The sequence below is a fragment of the Atractosteus spatula genome, chromosome 14 (genome assembly GCF_055471065.1).
Source record: "Atractosteus spatula isolate fAtrSpa1 chromosome 14, fAtrSpa1.hap1, whole genome shotgun sequence".
NCBI lineage: Eukaryota > Metazoa > Chordata > Actinopteri > Semionotiformes > Lepisosteidae > Atractosteus > Atractosteus spatula.
In genome coordinates this window covers 10,007,501-10,025,229 of record NC_142719.1, presented here as the reverse complement: position 1 = coordinate 10,025,229, position 17,729 = coordinate 10,007,501, and the positions used below count along the sequence as shown (strand labels likewise).

At 36.9% G+C, this 17,729-nt stretch overlaps 2 protein-coding genes across 2 annotated transcripts in view; both read right to left on the bottom strand.

Moving 5' to 3' along the window:
* Positions 1 to 15,036, bottom strand: part of LOC148820591 (protein mono-ADP-ribosyltransferase TIPARP-like) — a 32,631-nt gene extending 17,595 nt beyond the window's left edge. The window contains exon 1 of the mRNA XM_088932692.1: positions 14,591 to 15,036. The gene's annotated coding sequence lies outside the window, so the exon portion shown is untranslated. The remainder of the gene's footprint in view (positions 1 to 14,590) is intronic.
* Positions 15,037 to 17,206: 2,170 nt separating this feature from the next.
* The window catches only part of crybg2 (crystallin beta-gamma domain containing 2), a 62,030-nt gene continuing 61,507 nt past the window's right edge, over positions 17,207 to 17,729 (bottom strand). The window contains exon 22 of the mRNA XM_088933252.1: positions 17,207 to 17,729. This exon is cut by the window's right edge and continues 462 nt beyond it. The gene's annotated coding sequence lies outside the window, so the exon portion shown is untranslated.

Below are 17,729 nucleotides of genomic sequence, written 5' to 3'. Positions count from 1 at the left end.
ACAATAGGAATTTATATACCGTAAGACTTTATCTGATTTCTACGTTGTAGCTACACCAATGTACATAATGGACAACAGTCGGTTAACTTGTTCTGTGGTGACTGACTAACCACAAGTGCATATTCCAGTACTAGAATGATCCTTTATGACAGAATAGACTGTCGCAGCAAAATACATTTTTACTTTATGGAAATGTTAAGGGTAGGAAATAGACCCGGAAGTCAAATCATTTCGTCATAAGCTTTGTATGAAAAGTTTACAAGGCAAATATAGGAGAATATTGTAACTATGTTCAAATTTGCTATACACACAAGTAAGTGACATCATCCTCATTCCCCTTCTGTGCTCTCTGGCTCAGAGTGCACTACCCGTCTCCTCTCGTACAGTCATTGTCACCCTATGTTATTACCATGAGTGGGTGTTTATGAGTAGCTATTGCTAGTCGTGACCATGGAAAATTCTTCATAGAAAAGCTTCCACTTTTGGGCTAGTGGCTATTCCTGATAATGTTATCCTTTCAGCTATCCCTGAGATGTGTCTATTTAAAACACACTCAAGGCAGGTCAGGAGTAATGACCCCAGGCCAGTGCCGATTTTTACACATTTTAGAGAGTCTTGACTGCCTCTCTTTTGATCATTGCACCCTTCTATTTCCTACCCTGCATTTCTCCTTTATCTCCCACCCGTCCTCTGTGCCTACCTTCTGCTTGTCTCTTCTCTCTCCAGCCTCTCATGCTGCTTATTTTCTGTCATTGTATCCCTGTGATGGAACCAGTTCCCTGTTCAGACTGCATCTTCAGATCCCATGATACAGTACATTCCTGTATTGCTTTTATTTCAGATTATTGCACTGTATTTCTTTCCTTTAGACAGCCTATGATTCTCCCCAGAAATGTGCTGATACAGTACACAGTATCAATTATGCTGAATTGCTGAATTAACAGATTTCCTTTTGAGAATACTTCACTCTATATTTGTATATTGATTTCCTTTTGATAATTCTACACTCTATATTTTTCTACAGACTATTGTTTTGTAAGTCATGCCGGATAAATGTTTCAGCTAAATAAAAACAGTAATCCGTTTTCTCATATTTATAGTAGCAACTGCCAAAAACCTGTCAGAAGGATGTAAACTGATACATTTTCATTTGCACCATCTTCACAAAGGCTTTGGAAAAGGATTTGTAGTTCTCACAGCACACTGATAATAGCTGTCAGGCTGTGGTCAGCAGCACTATTTTTCCGGTGTCAAGTTCCGGCAAGTTTTAGAAGCACCTTTCAAATAGCACTTGATTAAGACCTGGATTTAACTTTTTGTCAACTCAGTTCAATTAAGTCATTTAAAGTCTGAGATGAAGTGGAAACCAGAAACTATAGTGGTACTCTAGGAAAAGAGTTACCTACGTCTGGCCATCAATTCCCATCTCTCTAGGTCTTAAATCTCTGTGTATTCAACCCTCTAATATACCATTTTGATTATTTCGTAATTCCAGGATAAAATAATTATTGATTTCCTGGAATAGATGCTTCTTAGACATTAGGGACCAGGAAAGCCAATGTACTATGACTGACTCAGGCCACAGGCTGTTCCTTGCTGCTGGTACTCCATGAGTTATAGAAAGGCAAGATGAAGTAGTCGTCATTCTCTACATAAGTCATTGGCTCTTGAGAGTAACCCTGAGCAGGAACATAAGGATAGAAGAGGAAGACAGTTTTGTGGCAATTTTGGACAGTTAAAACAAGAAAATAATACTAAACTCAGGTAGCATGGTAGCACAGTGGTTAGCTTTGCTGCCTTGCAGTACTGGGGCCCTGGGTTCAATTCCTGACCTGGGGTTCAATCTGGGTGGAGTATGTATATTCTCCCCAGGATTGTGTGAGTTTCCTTCAGGTACTCCAGTTTCCTCCCACAGCCCAAAGACCTACTGGTAGGTTAAATGGCTGCTGGAATAAACTGGTATATCGGTCTTGGTGTGAATGCTTGTGTTTGTGTCCGTGTGCTGATGGACTGGCATGCTGTCCAGAGAATATCCTGCCCTGTGCCCATTGCTTGCCGGGTTAGGTGTTGGCTCCCCTTTGACCCTATATTGGGTAAAGCTACTAGAAAATGGATGGCTGGAATACTATGCTAGAAAACCTACCCAACCAGAATGTTGCCATTATTGGAGGGATTCCAGGAAAATAAAAGCATTATTGTTAGTAAAGAGAACAGGTAAGGACTTATGAAATAGATATTAGGAGGATAATTATACCCTAGGGGAGGCAAACAGAAGAGAAACAGCAAAGAGTGTAGAATACAAGGCAAGGTAGGTCATGCTGAAACTGTGCAGTAAACTAGATAGAAGTGCGTTAGTTCTCCCTCCGGTCTCTTATCTCAGAAATGAAAACGAGGATCGTACCAGGCACGCAGGATCAAGGGTATCTCTTGTGCTACACAAACACTGATTGCATAGCTCCGATTTCGTGTTTACTAAAGGTGCTGTACAAGGTATTACAGGAAAATGTTTCCTGGTTTATGTATCACAGTGACCTTGAGAATGTGTGAAACTCACAGCTTCACAAAAACGGCTGAATACGACAGGAGAGCAGAAAATGAGCTGCAGAAAAATCTGAACATCCAGGCACAGAACAATTAAATACAAAAATGCTGTTCCCAGTGTTTCCAACTGTTGAAACATTTTCCAAACTTAGAAGATAAAAAGATGGAATTCTTGGTAACCCTGTTGAGACAGTGTACAGGGAAAACAAATTAATGTTGTCATTGTTAGAAGCCCATTATTACAGCACTGAAGCCTTTGCTAAACATGTCTGTTCGTCACCTTTTAGCATTTCATTTAATTAGATATGTTCTAATTTAGGTTGTAGTTTGTTTTCTGTATTTATATGGTTTAAAACAATGTGTAGCAAACTTCTTGTTGCTTGTGATAGCATAATGTTTAAGCAATGGTAAAACAAATGTTTATATCCTTAACAAAACTAATGTTTTGCTACATAACAATATTTAAAACCTTCCAGACAAACCAGAACTGGTCACCTAAGCCTATCTGTGCCTAAAACATACTTTCAAGCATCACACATGAGATCCAACTAACTACTTGTACCGTTCAGAATTTGCTAGAGGAGTTATCAGATTTTTTCAGTGTTTGGTGATGGGTTTCCAGTCCAGCAGATTTGATCTGTAATAGAATTTAACTTTAGTTGGTTTTAAACATGTTTTGATTGGCTCTGTGATGACTGTCCTTTATCATTTACTTCCTGTGTAGAGTATAGTTTGAATCATCAGAGCTGTATGGTAATTGTAAGAAGTTTTTTAAACTAGGGTTTAAAAGTACACTTGAGGTGAGGTGTAAAATAAAGTATTAGAATGAGGTGATTAACGAGTGTTTTATCTTTTGTTATATAAAGTGGTTTAAAAACTCCAACAACATTATCACGTACCAATGCAGTACTTGTTTTCCTATTTTTGCCTCTTATTTAGAAATGTGCGAGTGTTAAACTGCTTATCTATCCCTAATGACTGTACTTCACCCACAGTGCGTAGGGCGTATCTTTTCACTAACGGCAGACTGGAGAAATCCAGGCCATACTCAATGAACAATCTGAATAATCTACCGAATAACACATACCGAAACAGCTGGTATCAATTTTATGTAATAGGGTGAGTAATTTTAGGCACTTTGTGGCTAAAATTGGAAAATCACACTGATTCCCATTCATTGAGATACAGTAGCCTCGCTAAATGTGCTAAAGGTAAAGGCTATGCAAGGTTCTAAGTATTGTAAAAGGAACTGCATTGTTCCAAACATGACATGGCATGTCCTGTCCTACCCCCATAGAGTTGTCTTTGTGAAGTCAAGTTATAAATTATAAAAGCCAAAGCACAAGAAATAAACAGAACATGCAAATACTGAGGCACCAAATAAAGCCACGTTTATATCAGAAAAAAAAGAGAGCATGTCCTCCCCCCTTATAAAATTCCACAATTATCTCAAATGCCTTACTTACCAATCAACTTCTAATTATTTCAAAATACAATCCCACATTAGTATCGACAAACTCCTCAATTATCTCCAGCTCTGCATATCTCAAGGAGCATCTTCCATCCATTATCTTTTCATTTCCAAGAAAAGCCTTATCATGTCTCAATTCTAATGCCAGTTTCTTTTTTACCTCCATGAAACTTGACCAAAACCTGGAACTTCCACTTCCAGTTTTTCTTTTTGGATAGGCACATCCTGCTAAGCCATCTCTCAAAGCATTCCCAACTACCTCATTACTTGGACACTGGTGATCAGAGGCTTATCGTGCACACAGCAGAACCAGTGCGGGTGTTCTGAAATGGGCATCCTTCTGTCTGTGCAAAGACATCCAACAACTCAGGCCACTCAGTGTGTTATTTCTCCCAGTGTCTTCAAATTTCTCTTTAGATCTTTTCTGCACTGTAGGTATGGGGTCCCACTTGAACCAGCCCTAGGTTCTTTTAGAGGTCCTACTCACAAGGAGATGGTGCCAAATTTCATCTTAAGCATTCACACTTTCTCAGACATTTAATTCTGGGGCATTATTATTCTTCACAAATTCAGGAATTGTGATCGTATACATTGTGCTCCTGAAATTATGTGTGATTGGATGCCCTAAAAATGACACGCAGGTGAAAAGTTCCCTCCTAATAATAGTAATATAGCAAAGCTTTCTTCTGTATTCTTAAATGTTGCAGTTGCCCCCTGCTACTGGCTGTCTGGGATCCAGATAACATTCTGCTCACTTGCTTGGGTAAAGTTAGAATGTCAGAAAGATAGAATTACCACAACTCATTGCAGGCAGTAACCAAATGTGTTAAATATTACCATTGTTCTGTCCACCTTATGGTCTTGCTTACAGTGAGAAAGGAGGAAAACCGCATGATCCTTCCGTGATGTAATCTACATGTTGGCGCAGTATTGTAGGTGGGCCTGGTTGTAGCAAACCCTAGTGTTTGCAGAGCAAAAACTGCCTTGATCCCAAATCGAGAGTTATCAAAAATAAACATAGGATTTAACCTCCATTGGATGGGGACATTATTATGCTGAGTGCTCCTGCATATATGGGAGAAACGTGTGACTGGTGGCCATCACAACAGGCAGAGACCAGTAAAGTCACTTGTGAAAAAGGCCATCAACTTTGGGAAGATGACGTACCTAACCTTAGGAATCTGTCTGCTCATGCTTTCAGCTCTGATCAAAGAGGTATGCAAAAATCTACTTACCGCCCATTGTGATCTGCAGGCCTGATGCTGTTTATTTAATTTCTAGCATATTTTTATTGCAGCAGTATTTTCATGTGAGGTTCCTGCTCTGGCTTTGTGGAATCATATATATATATAATGAATACAGAAACTTCATTTATTCTTTCCTTCAAAAAAGAAACACCCATTTAAACAAAAAAAAAAACATTGATTTCATTGAATCATTGTCTCATCCCACCTGGGATTGTCCCACTGTTGGTCAGTTCTTAGATGCCTTGTTATGTCTTACAGTATTTGGCTCTCCAGTGTGTGACAAGATTGTTGCTGTGCAGGTTCTGCCACAAACAAAATAAGTGCTTACGAACAGCTTTCAGGAAAAACGTCATGACATAGATCCAAAACTGTAAATACAATTAGTAGTGGTGGCATAAACTAAAACTTTATTTTTTGATAAATAACTTCTGAGTATGGACATTTTTTTAATGTTAGGAAATTCTGATTCTATCTGTAAAAAGTGATTTTTTAACATCATGTTTGGTTTCTTTAACAAGTATTGTTTTCATTGTTTCATTGGAAGCCCTCATTTCGGTGAGTGGAATGAACCTGAAAGTAATAAAAGACAATCCAATAATAATATTTATGTTAGGTCTAGTATCTATGCCTTAAAAAAATCACCAATCCATTGTAGACACGTTTTGAGCGTGTATTTGCTAGTGTGATTTTTATACTGATAATTTTGTAGAAGAAATTTTAATGATAATTTTCTAGACGTGTGAAGCAAGTACAGGATTAAATGCATCTTTCAGTATTTGCATATATGGCATTTGGTAACATTAGTATTTCAGTATATAACTATATTAGTAACAAATTATTAACTAATTATTACTTTATCAGTGCTTCAAGTTGGTGCCCTTGGGGTTCAAAATATAGGGAACTAAGATGAAAACTACCAATTTCAAAGCAGACAAATGTTCTATATGGAAGGACTTTCAGCTGGCAGTCTTTCTGTTACCTCAGACAAAACCTTAATCTTAGACAGAGACAAAGCATCGAATATATTGTATCTCGTTTTATAAAGCTGGTTAAGTCTACACTAATTATAAAGAAGCTGCCAATAATTGAACCCCAATCAATTTCTAAAGCCACATCAAGTATTTAAAACTCTCTGTGATTTGATCACTTTTGAGAGACATAAAGAACTGAAGGAATACTGTGGGCATTAGTATATTGAGGTTATATGAAATCAATCTCAAGGCATTAAAAGATTCAAATTTAATTACTTTTTTTATTGAATTTGTCATCCAGCAACAAATTTATTACACAGCTAAAATGAGCTATACTCTAAGTTACCAACCCGTTGTGCCGTGATATTTTCACTTGGTAGATTTTGCAAATATGTTAAATAATCTTAGCATTTAGAAGACCTTTAGGATTCCCAGCTTGGGAAATTCATTATATATAATGTCTTTCTATATTTTAAAGTGTATATGTGATGTTTATATACCATACAAATACTGTTTTAGTTTCTGTTATAACTGAGACTTTGTCAGTTGTTGTGGCTATGAACTATAATGAAACGTTTCAGAAATATGAAAAGCACTTTGCAAAGCAACTTTAAAGACTTCCTTGTCGATACCAGTTTTTGTCTTTATCACCTTTATCGGTTGAGGGCTTTGAGTTTTGAAGGAGTGACTTTTCAGAAGGTTCTCTGAGAAATTTATTATAATTTATATGCAGACTGACACAGCTGTAAAGACAGAAGACAAGGCCGTCGCAACCACAGCTAAAATCCACACTAACGCCTCAACAACTCCCAAGACCTCACACACCACGGACATGCCCAAGACAACACAACCGACCCACAAAACAACTAAGGTCACCACTAAAGACACAGCCACTTCCAGGAGCTCCCACACCAGCATACACGTGGACAAGACAACTAAAGGAGGGAGTCCAGCCATCATGACTTCATACACCCTCCTTCTTGGATCCCTGGCCACCACCCTTTTGTATCTCCTCCTGGGCTGAACATCAGCAAAGCTGCCTTCCTGAACCGGCCCCAGCAGTGCCCTTCTGAGACTGTCCTGAATTTGTGATCCATTTCTAAGACAGGCACAGCCTTCGAAAAGGTTTCTATTTGCGGTCGATTTTCATTTTTATAATCCTTACCAGCAGCTCCACAGACTCAGTTCAGAGCTAAAAAATAAATATGCTAAAATCATTAAAAAAAGAATATCAGTAAGCTTGTTCTTGAAGGTGCCCCTCAGTGTCTGATCTAAATGGAAATCCATTCTTCATACAAAGGTACTAATAAACAGGAATTGAACAAAATTGTTAACAGATATGTCCACATATCTCACACAAAATGAACAATGTGTATAAAGAATAACCTGGGCAGTCTCGGGCTTGGACTGGGGAGCTAAAGAATCTCAGCTAGCTCCACTATATGAAGGAAGAAAAGCTATTGCAGTTGTATACATTATAAATTCTAAGATACGCAATGTTCTAAATTTCTGATGTTGGCATTAAAAGACTTTCTTTGCTTTGTTTTGTGCTTGGGCTCATTAGTGCACCATCCATCGTGTAGATACAATCCTGCATCAATGTATGGGTTTAGCCTGAAAATAATCAAAGACGATACAATTCTAATATCCATGTTAGAAATCTTCTGTTAAAATTACCCCCTCACTATTTTAATGACAGCACATGAAAAAGAGAATATTACTGGTTATGTACCTGCTTGTATGAATACTACGTCTGCCATGTGTGGAGCATTATCTACTGTAGGGTCCAATAATTGATGTAATGTCCAGTAAACACATAAACTGTAAATACACTGTAAGTAGTGTTAATATATACAGTATATAAATGCGGCATTTAGTTTGCCACACTTTTTTGCAGGTTTTTACAATAAAGCCTTTTTCACTATGCAAAGAACTGTTTCTACGTTACTCCAAAATGAGGCACTGGCACTTTATATACAGTATGTCCAATTAATCAGAAAAACAATGTAAAAGACATTGTCTTTTAGCTGAAAACTCTGAGGGGTGCAAATAATAGGGGGATTTGATTTCTATCTTCTAATAAAACTGTTCACTCCAAGTCCTTGAGGACCACTGTCTTTTGAATTCATTCTGTCCTGGGATTTTATTGAATTCATGAATCAATTGTTTTTACAGAGGAGAACATTTCAATACATCTTTAATCTTAAAAGTCATTCACTTTTCTAGACCCACCTGTTACTGAATTCCCCAGGACAGTGGATGTTCTTTTAAGCATTGGCAAATAACTATTGGCAATATATGAGCATCGTTTTAAATGATTTCTAATTGGGACTATACTGTATGTCTTACTCTAATGTTTTAGTGGGTGACCTCACTATTAAGAGACAGTAGGCTAGCTTTACAGGTAACTGCTGCTCTGGCTTCTTTTACCCACTTGAGAGAGTGCTATGAACCAGAAAAAGGTTACAATTACAATAAATTAATTGCTATTCATTACAAATGGAAAGCATAAAGTTGTATTTAAACTTAACAACTATGATGATATTAATGGTTTGGTCAGCAATAACATGGATTTCCTATCTACTGTATATGGCATATGATTGGTTAAAAAATAAACAATTCATATTCAAACATACCAATATACAGCACCACTTCTGTAAGTCACACACCAACAGTATTTTGCAGGTCCACTTGCAATAAAGGAGTACACTGGTCTGATACCCTTCTGACAGGTCACATCGCCATGGGTGTATTTCGATTGACTGGCCACCAGATTTGAGAAACACCAACAACACTCTCATTGCACAGCAGTGTAATCTATTCTACTTTTCACGAATTAAAGGCTATTGTACAAAGCCACAATCAGGACTCTGGGCATTTCAGATTTTGTTTTTTACAATTTCTTGGCAACAATTTTAGAGTGAACTCCTATGCACTGGCAGTCTGATTGATGTCCTTGTGTTATGGCCTGAAGGTCACGTGGTTTTCAGATAACAGCCACAGTCATTGTAACCAGGCAAGCGCTCAGAAGTGCTGAGTTAAGATTAACCAGTCTGTACAGGTCGATCTGCATCTTCCTAGATCACATCCATCCATTTTCATTTTCTAGACACTTCTCCCCAGTTCAGGGGAGCCGGGGAGCCTATCCTGGGAATCAGGGGGCGCAGGATGCCCATCCACCACTGGGCAGACACAGAGACACAAACACATGCATGCACACACTCCCACTCAGGGTCAATTTCCCCAGAAGCCAGTTAAACCACCAGCATGCTATTGGACTATGGAAGGAAAATGCAGCACCCAGAAGATACCTGTACAAAAACAGGGAGAACAGACAAACTCCATGCAGATGTTACCCCAGGAACTGCACTCAGCACTGCCACCCAACAATACTAACCATTGTGCCACTGTACCACCCTTAAATGCTATAATCTTTAGGAGATGTTGCTCGCAAAGTAAATTGCATTTTATTTTCATACATTGGCCTTCTTTCCTCTACAAAACTATACAGGCTTAATAAGTTACTTATGAAGTGTAATGAGATTTCCTGGAAACAAATGTTTTTTTATTCGTCCGTGCTGAATCTGAAAAGCCTTGCATGACTCACCAAGGTAACCCACAATATACAGTATTTAAGGCCGGATGCACTGGACGGTTGTCAGCCTGACCTTCAGAGGAGCTGATAGAGACACTATCAAACCACATCAGCACTATTTCAGGACAGCAAGATGAAGTGCATTGCCTTGGCTCTTTGCATCTTGGCTCTAAATATGCTGCTAACTGGGGTAAGTACTGGCTACTGTTGACAGTAAATTAAACAGGCATCGGAACTGTGACATCATTTGAAAGGCAGTATTACAACTGAGCCATACAAAATCCTTAAAAAACACAAAAAATTGGATTTTCTTCCTAATTTCCATTTGAAAGTGGTCCTTGTCTTCATCCCGTCACTGTGTGGCGTAACATGAATTTCTAGTTTGACGTATTTGAAGTAACAAAAATAGAATGTGGTGCTTGGGCTTTTGCCAGTACTTTTATGATTGGATCTTCACTGTTATTATTAATAATTGTGATCACTAATAAATTGTGATCATTAATAATGGGCAACACCATTATTCAGAGCAAAATAAAATGAATGTAAAACAGATTGCAATACATCTAATAAAAACATATATAATTAGTATTGCATATTGACCTGTATCAAACATACATTCAGTACAAAATAATAGAAAGAAAGAGCACAAAAGAAAACAGAATAAATGTCAAGTTGCATTGGAAGAGTTTAATTGAAGTGAGATGGTACTATACTGATTTAGTAGTGAAGGAAAATTACTGGAATGTGTCTGTAGGTTTTGAACCCCTAGAATAAATTCTACCATCAATTATGTAGTTAATTGTGTCATGAATTAAAAACAGATGTGAGTGGTAAAGATGGTAGACTAGTAAAGGAAACAATTGACAACTTGGTCTTGAAATTCACGTTTTGCAATTCTCAAAGTAAACAAATAGTGGCCTTGATTCTCAAAGTAATTATGGGCCTGTCCGGATTCTTTGGAGATAGCTCTGCACAAAATATCAAAAATTCTTTGTGGCTAACCAAGTTCCCCAACATTAATTACAGATTGGAAAGAAAATTATGAACAGGAAAAATGTATCATAAAGCCTAGACAACTTGAAAAAAATACAATCACCATCAATAATACAGAAATAACTGTTATAACCGGTAACAAGAATAATAATATCTGTATTTAGAGTTTGAAGAGGTAAAAATACCCAAAATAATTTTTGCAGTCTTTAGAAATTCTTTGATGTAGAGTTGTAGCCTTTATTGATTCCTATTATTCCTTCTGAGGGTGAAGGGAACTAAGTGATTGCATTAAAATAATATCGCACACTTCAAATTGAACAAAGACAGATCAGTTCATTGGCTGTTGTGTTCCTTTTTTCTAGAATCTGAACAAGCAGTGAAAGAAATCAAGTTTGCGTTTAATCAAATATGCAAACAGACATTTGTTTCAAATATATCACCAACTTGTGTATATGTGTGCACACAACATAAGCAGTTTTTATTAACATGTCACTACAAAGCTGTTCTCACAGACCACGTTGTGATAGCTTAATGTTATAAAATTGTTTCACCAACTTGAACAGTAAGCTTGCAACTTTTGTACTGTATATACAGAACATAATGTACATATAAGCACAAAGGCTATAGTTATATTTTTTTCTCTTTAAATTAAACCCTAATTAGGAAACAGCAGCTGAAACGAACACCACCAGCTCTACCAGCACTACTACTCAAACAGGCACCATGACCACAGGAACAGTTAACTCATGGACCACACCTAGTAGCAGTCCAACCATGGTGACTTCAAATGGCCTGTTATGGGGATCCCTGGTGTCAGTGTTCCTCTATTCACTTCTATGCTGAAAACAGACCTGCCTGACCAGGAGAACTCAGAAACTCTGTCTAAAAACAGAGGCATGAAGAGACATTGAACAATCGGGGAGGATCGCAGCATTCATAAAAGGAATTCTGTTTCTTTAATTTCTTTTACATCCAGCACCTTTTTTTAAGTTTGACAATTATGTCACAGCTAATTATAAAACAAAGTCCCCAATATCCTATTTTTTAGAATGTTCTAGAACCATCATTAATCAATTGCAAGACACTATAAAACTACAGAAATGACAAAGATTAAAAAGACAGAAGCACTTAGCAACATAGCATTTTGCCCTAAAACAGATCCCTTTAAAGTTTAAATTATTTAACTATTCGCTGTGAAGTTCTGAATTACAGTATGTTTTGTTAATTTATTTTGAATTTCTGACAAGGGAATATCATTAAGAAAAACAGTTTTACTTCCACAGACCTTAAGCACAAAATTGTGTAGTGCATGAAACTGTGATTGTGACTTTTTATGGTGGATAATTTTTATACAAATGGAAATGTATACACAATTAAACAGATTATAAAAATGTGAAATTTCTCTTCTATATTTGACAGACGCATGAAGAACAATGCAAACAAAACACATACTGTATACTCTAGGATAAGACAGACTGATGATAATTAATGGGTCTAATACAATGACTACAACAAAGTTCTGTGACATACAGGAAATGGCAGAAACAAAACATTAATCATGATATACTGCCTTACACCACTTGCCAAGAAATGAAATCAGGAGTGAATGTCCTTATGAAACCAGTTTACTGCAAAATGTCAGAAAAAATCCTTCAAATAATTCAAACATTTACCTGAGAATAGCTGTGTTATAAATGTACTTCTGGAACAATTTGTCCTGACGTGCAAGTAGCCCCCACAAAAAACTTTGCTAATTAAACAACTTGAAATAATTTGGTGAAATACAGTTAACATAGAAATAAAATGATGCACATGTAATGCGACAGATGAAAATGTATTACAAAACAAAACTGTCCTTTTTTGCTACTGACATTAACCCACTAATACTTTTAAACCTGCTTGGCACACCTGGTACTAAAGAGGAAAACAGAGGATATTGGTGGGACATACTGTAGCAAATGGGATTAGGGAATAGAAAATCTGAAAATGCTTCTGAACAGTTTAGGAATGTGCTGTGTGGATTTTGTACAGAGATAGTCTGTGTTATCTTCAGGCCCTTCACAACGTTTTGCAGGTGTATAATATCCACAGCTGTGCTGAAGCTTGGGAATAACATACTCTTTAACATTGCAGTTGTTGTAATAACTGCAACTGACTTCTGCCCTAAATTCCACATGCTCCCATTTTCACTGCTGAGACAATTTCAGATAAGTAACGTCTCTGCTGAAGAGGTGTGTCTGTCTGCAGCAGAACATGCATACAAAAAGGGAGGACATAAACATCATACTTCGAGGGGCTAAAGTACCATTTTGATACCTGAGAACACCATTCGTATAATCAGGGATTACACATTCCCTAACAGCTGCAGAATTGTCACTTGCTTTAATGAGTATCTATCCATCCATTTTCTAACTGCTTCATCCAATTCAAGGTTGCAGTGTAGATGGAGCCTATCCCAGCAAGCAACTGGCACAAGGCAGGATACACCCTGGACAGGACACCAGTCCATCACAGGGCACAGACACAAACACAGACACATTCATACCATGGCCAGATTTTCCAAAAGCTGTTTAACCTACCAGTATGTCCTTAGACTGTGGGAGGAAACCAGAGCACCTGGAGAAAAACCCACACAAACACAAGATCATCAAACGTCACACATAGCACCCAGGTCCAGAATTGATCCCAGGGCCCCAGCGCTGCGGGGCAGCAATGTTGACCACTGTGCCAATGTGTTGCCATCATTAAAGAACAAGTAATAGGTTTATTCCATGCTGAAAAAAAGAAGAAAGAGAACACAACGTTTCGGCCGTGGAGGCTTCTTCAGGTGTTTTCAGCATGGAATAAACCTATGACTTGTTCCTTTGCAGCCTACGTATGCCGACGCAGCTCCCCACCTGAATCATTAAAGAATACTTATTGAGCATTTTTGGAAAAGAACATTCCAAAATAGTTTTACAGAAGAGAACACTGCTTTCATTATATAGAAAATAAAGCAACACCTTTTCTTCCAAAAAAGCGGTAGAACAACTTTGCTGTGCTATTGTATTCTATCAGTATTTGTGTTCATATGTGCTTTAGTTTGTTAGACTACGTCAAACATCATCATTACAGATAAAAAAAAAACTTGACTATAAAAGAAATCCACTTCTGGTTCCCTGCCTAGAAGAAGACCAGTTAAAATGTTACCTTGAATGAGTAACATGTGTTTTAAAAATATTTTGATAAACATTACATTAAGCATGCACAGTACAACAAAGTGAAGGTATATTTGTTTCAAATACATATTTAGGCTGAATTATGTATAATTACATGAACATTAAAAGTTTTAAATGCTTCACTTACACTTATTTTGTGTTCATCCTAAATTATTTATTATCATTTCTCTGACAGGAAGGCAAAAGGAGCTAGATGAGGCTCTTTGTTGACCTGATCATAACCATTTCCAATACAATATATACACAATATACAGGTAAACAAGTTCAATTAGAATTAAAAACAATTGCACAAAAAAAATTATAATGAGGTAGATGATGTAGGTGTGGTCCAAGTTACATGGCCAAATGTGTTCACCATATAAAATTCAAATCAAGCAACTAGATAACAGACCCAACAGAATATGATGGCATCAAATCATTGTTTATTGAATATAAAGCTCATTTGCTTACTAGCTTCACAATAAACACTTCATTTCTGAATGTCACCCCCCCAAAAAAAAACTCTTCTAAAACTTCAAATTTCACTTCACACAACAGGCACCTCAATCACTTACTTCTTTGCTTACTTCTCCCTCCGGTGCAGCACACACCATAAAATAACAGCCCCAGTCACTTCCTAGCGACTGGAAATCAAAAGCCCACTTGTAGCCTCCACTTCCTCGTTTTTAAATGCTGCTTGACCAATTATCAGTTAGCAATAGGTCAGGTGACTGAGAAGGCAGGTCATTCACTATTGCTCTCTGGGGAGTACTTGTTTCAGTTCCGGGTCACCACCTTAGCTTAGCTTTTCTACAACATACTGTATATTAGCAGCTCTTAGGGATGCCATAAACAACTACTTTGAAAGCCAAACACAAAAGCAAGTTTTCAAAATAATTTAGTTTTTAAATACATTATTTTTAAATAAAACCAATGAGCAGTACTGTAAATATTCTGGGGAAAATCTATTTGCTGTATATCACTGAGTCAACCAACATAGCTAAAGCAAGAGATTTCTTATAAACAGAACCATATATAGGAATATAAGTTAGATACAATATGACACAGCAGTGAAACAAATCAGTACACATCAACCATCCTTATCTGTTGCTCTCTTCTGGTTTTCTTTTTGAATCTAGGAATTTTCTGTGTAAACAGAGACCCAGATGTGACTATGTTGCATTGCCTGTCATAGTCCTATACAGAGCTTGTTTTCCAAATAACATGCTTTACAGTTATAACTCACCGTTCAACAGCTCTCTGGCTCAAGCATGATGTAAAATGTAAAGTGTTGAATTTCTGCCATATGGTTCCTTTTGCGTTAAAATGAAACTCCAAGCAAGCAAGAATAGGAGTGAACAACACCCAATAGAATGGCTGAAGACCCCTTGACCGCTGATCTCCAATTCCACGTTTCCAGATAATCTAAACCCCAGTTGAGAGGTGACATGGCTGGTGGAGATGTCCGACGTTTGCTGCTCTTTCAAAGATGAATAACATTAAAACATTCAGGTTGTCAACCTTCAGTTTTCTTTCATTTCTTGACAATAGCCCTAAAAACAGAAATCTAAATTGATACAGCTAGATTGTCTCAATCATTCACATAGTTAAAATAACATCAACAATACCATTCAGCATTCAGCGTTCACATTTCCTTCAGTCCAGAAGACTGAAAAGTCAGTTTACAGCAACCACACACTATTACATATGCACAAGAGATACAAACAGAAAAAAAAAATTTAAACAATCTCGTAAGATTTTTACTGCGTGTTCCCAATGACCAGGATTCATATCAGATATATTGAAATAAATAATGCACTGCAAAATAACACAGAACAGTCTATTGCATCCAGAACACTGTGACATTGGGGCATTTCTACACTGCACCAGAAATCCAGGACAGGCTGTTAAAGTTTACCACCTGCTAAGTGTGCATTTTACTGCATTTTACTTTGTCTACACTTGTATTAGTTCAATATGACCCAGAGGCATTATGACAACCCAATACAGAAGTGATTTTCAAATTTTATGCACAAAGCTTTACATTTTGTTTTCCCATGGTTTGTTTTTTGTACTTTGCCATATTTTACATTTGTTTTTAACCTCCGTTTATTCAATAACAGATCATCCTAATTCAAGCTGAAATCCCCCTCTGACCATTATTCCTGTTGCCATCAAACAGAGTGATGGGTTTTATTTCATGATCTAAAACTAAAAAAAACACAATGCAAGATTGTAGGTTCCCAGGTGGCACAGTGCTGTGCTCAGAAAAAAAGGCTGCTGTTCAGGTCATCATTGTAAATTACATAATTGAGAATTTATTCACACCAGACTTAATGTGATAAATAAAAGATTCACATGAAAAAGACTGTCACGGAGATAAGGATCAGAAGCACCATTAATAGTAATATCATGTCACATCACAGTAAAACAAATCATGTGTTTTTTCCTTACTGTCATGAGTATTTTTTTTTTGGTGATAGAGCAAACAAAACTTTCCTGGCTCTTATTTCAAAACATCAAAACAGACTGACTCTTCTGCCCACCAGAAACATCTTCATATCAGTTGAAGTTATTTAGTCTAGTTATTTTAGACAATAATTTGTTCTGAGTCTTGCCTGGTCTTAGACACAACACAAAATTAGACACATCAGTTAGTAACAATTCCAAAACTTTTATCCCTGGAAATCTTATCTTACTCAAAATGTTTGATTTGAAAACACCCATGTTATCTACAATAACTGCACTCTTATAATTGTCTTATTCTTATTTTAATTGAAAGGTTTCAATTAAATGGAAGTAAAGCATGGAAGTAAACACTGTTTCCTTGCAGCTCTTGGCTCCTGGGATTGATTCTGGCGTTATGGTGCTTTCTTATGATTTTACATGTCCTTCCCTTATTCATGTTGGATCTTTCTTGGAGGTTTGGTTTCTTTACACCTTTAAAAGACATGGTGGTTAAGCTAATTGGTCTCTAATCTGAGGAGCGATTACTGGAACATTTTAATCCAGAGCAGTTTGTATTGTCTCAGGAAAGCCTATTAAACAATTTCACACATACACGTTCTGATAGGCTATAGCAGAATTAATGCCAAGTGTATATATGTACAGTATACTAAATATACAACCACATACACAAAACGGTCACTGCCTGAATCAACTGTGATAAAACTGCCTAAGAACTGAAAACAGAATGAAACCATTTAATTGATGTTTAACATCCAAGGTCTTATAAGCTACACACTCTCATACACATTTTAATGAAGCACAAAGTTACATATTATAATATTTAATATAATATTTTAACTTTACGCTACGCTCTAAAACAATACTCCAAAGACAGAAACAGTTATGAATAATCCAGCACCTGGTGTTGGCTTATAATGTGGAGTCTGCTGTGCAATGGGATCTCTTCAGCGGGATTCCTTGTGTTTCCTCAAACATTGCTTAGGAGCATAATACAATTTTTACCAAAGAAAAAGATATATGTATAACAACAGCATATCCATTTTACAATAAAAATAATGCATGCACAAAATGTCTGCAGCAAATGGTAAGTCCCCATAACTTTTTTGGTGGGAAAGAAAAATATAACACATAAAATAAAAAAAAACGTATCTACAGAATGTACCAAAATGTATATACACTATTTAAAAAAAGAAACTACATTTATGTACAGTGCATTGGAATGAGTTTTTTTTTCCCCTGGGCTCT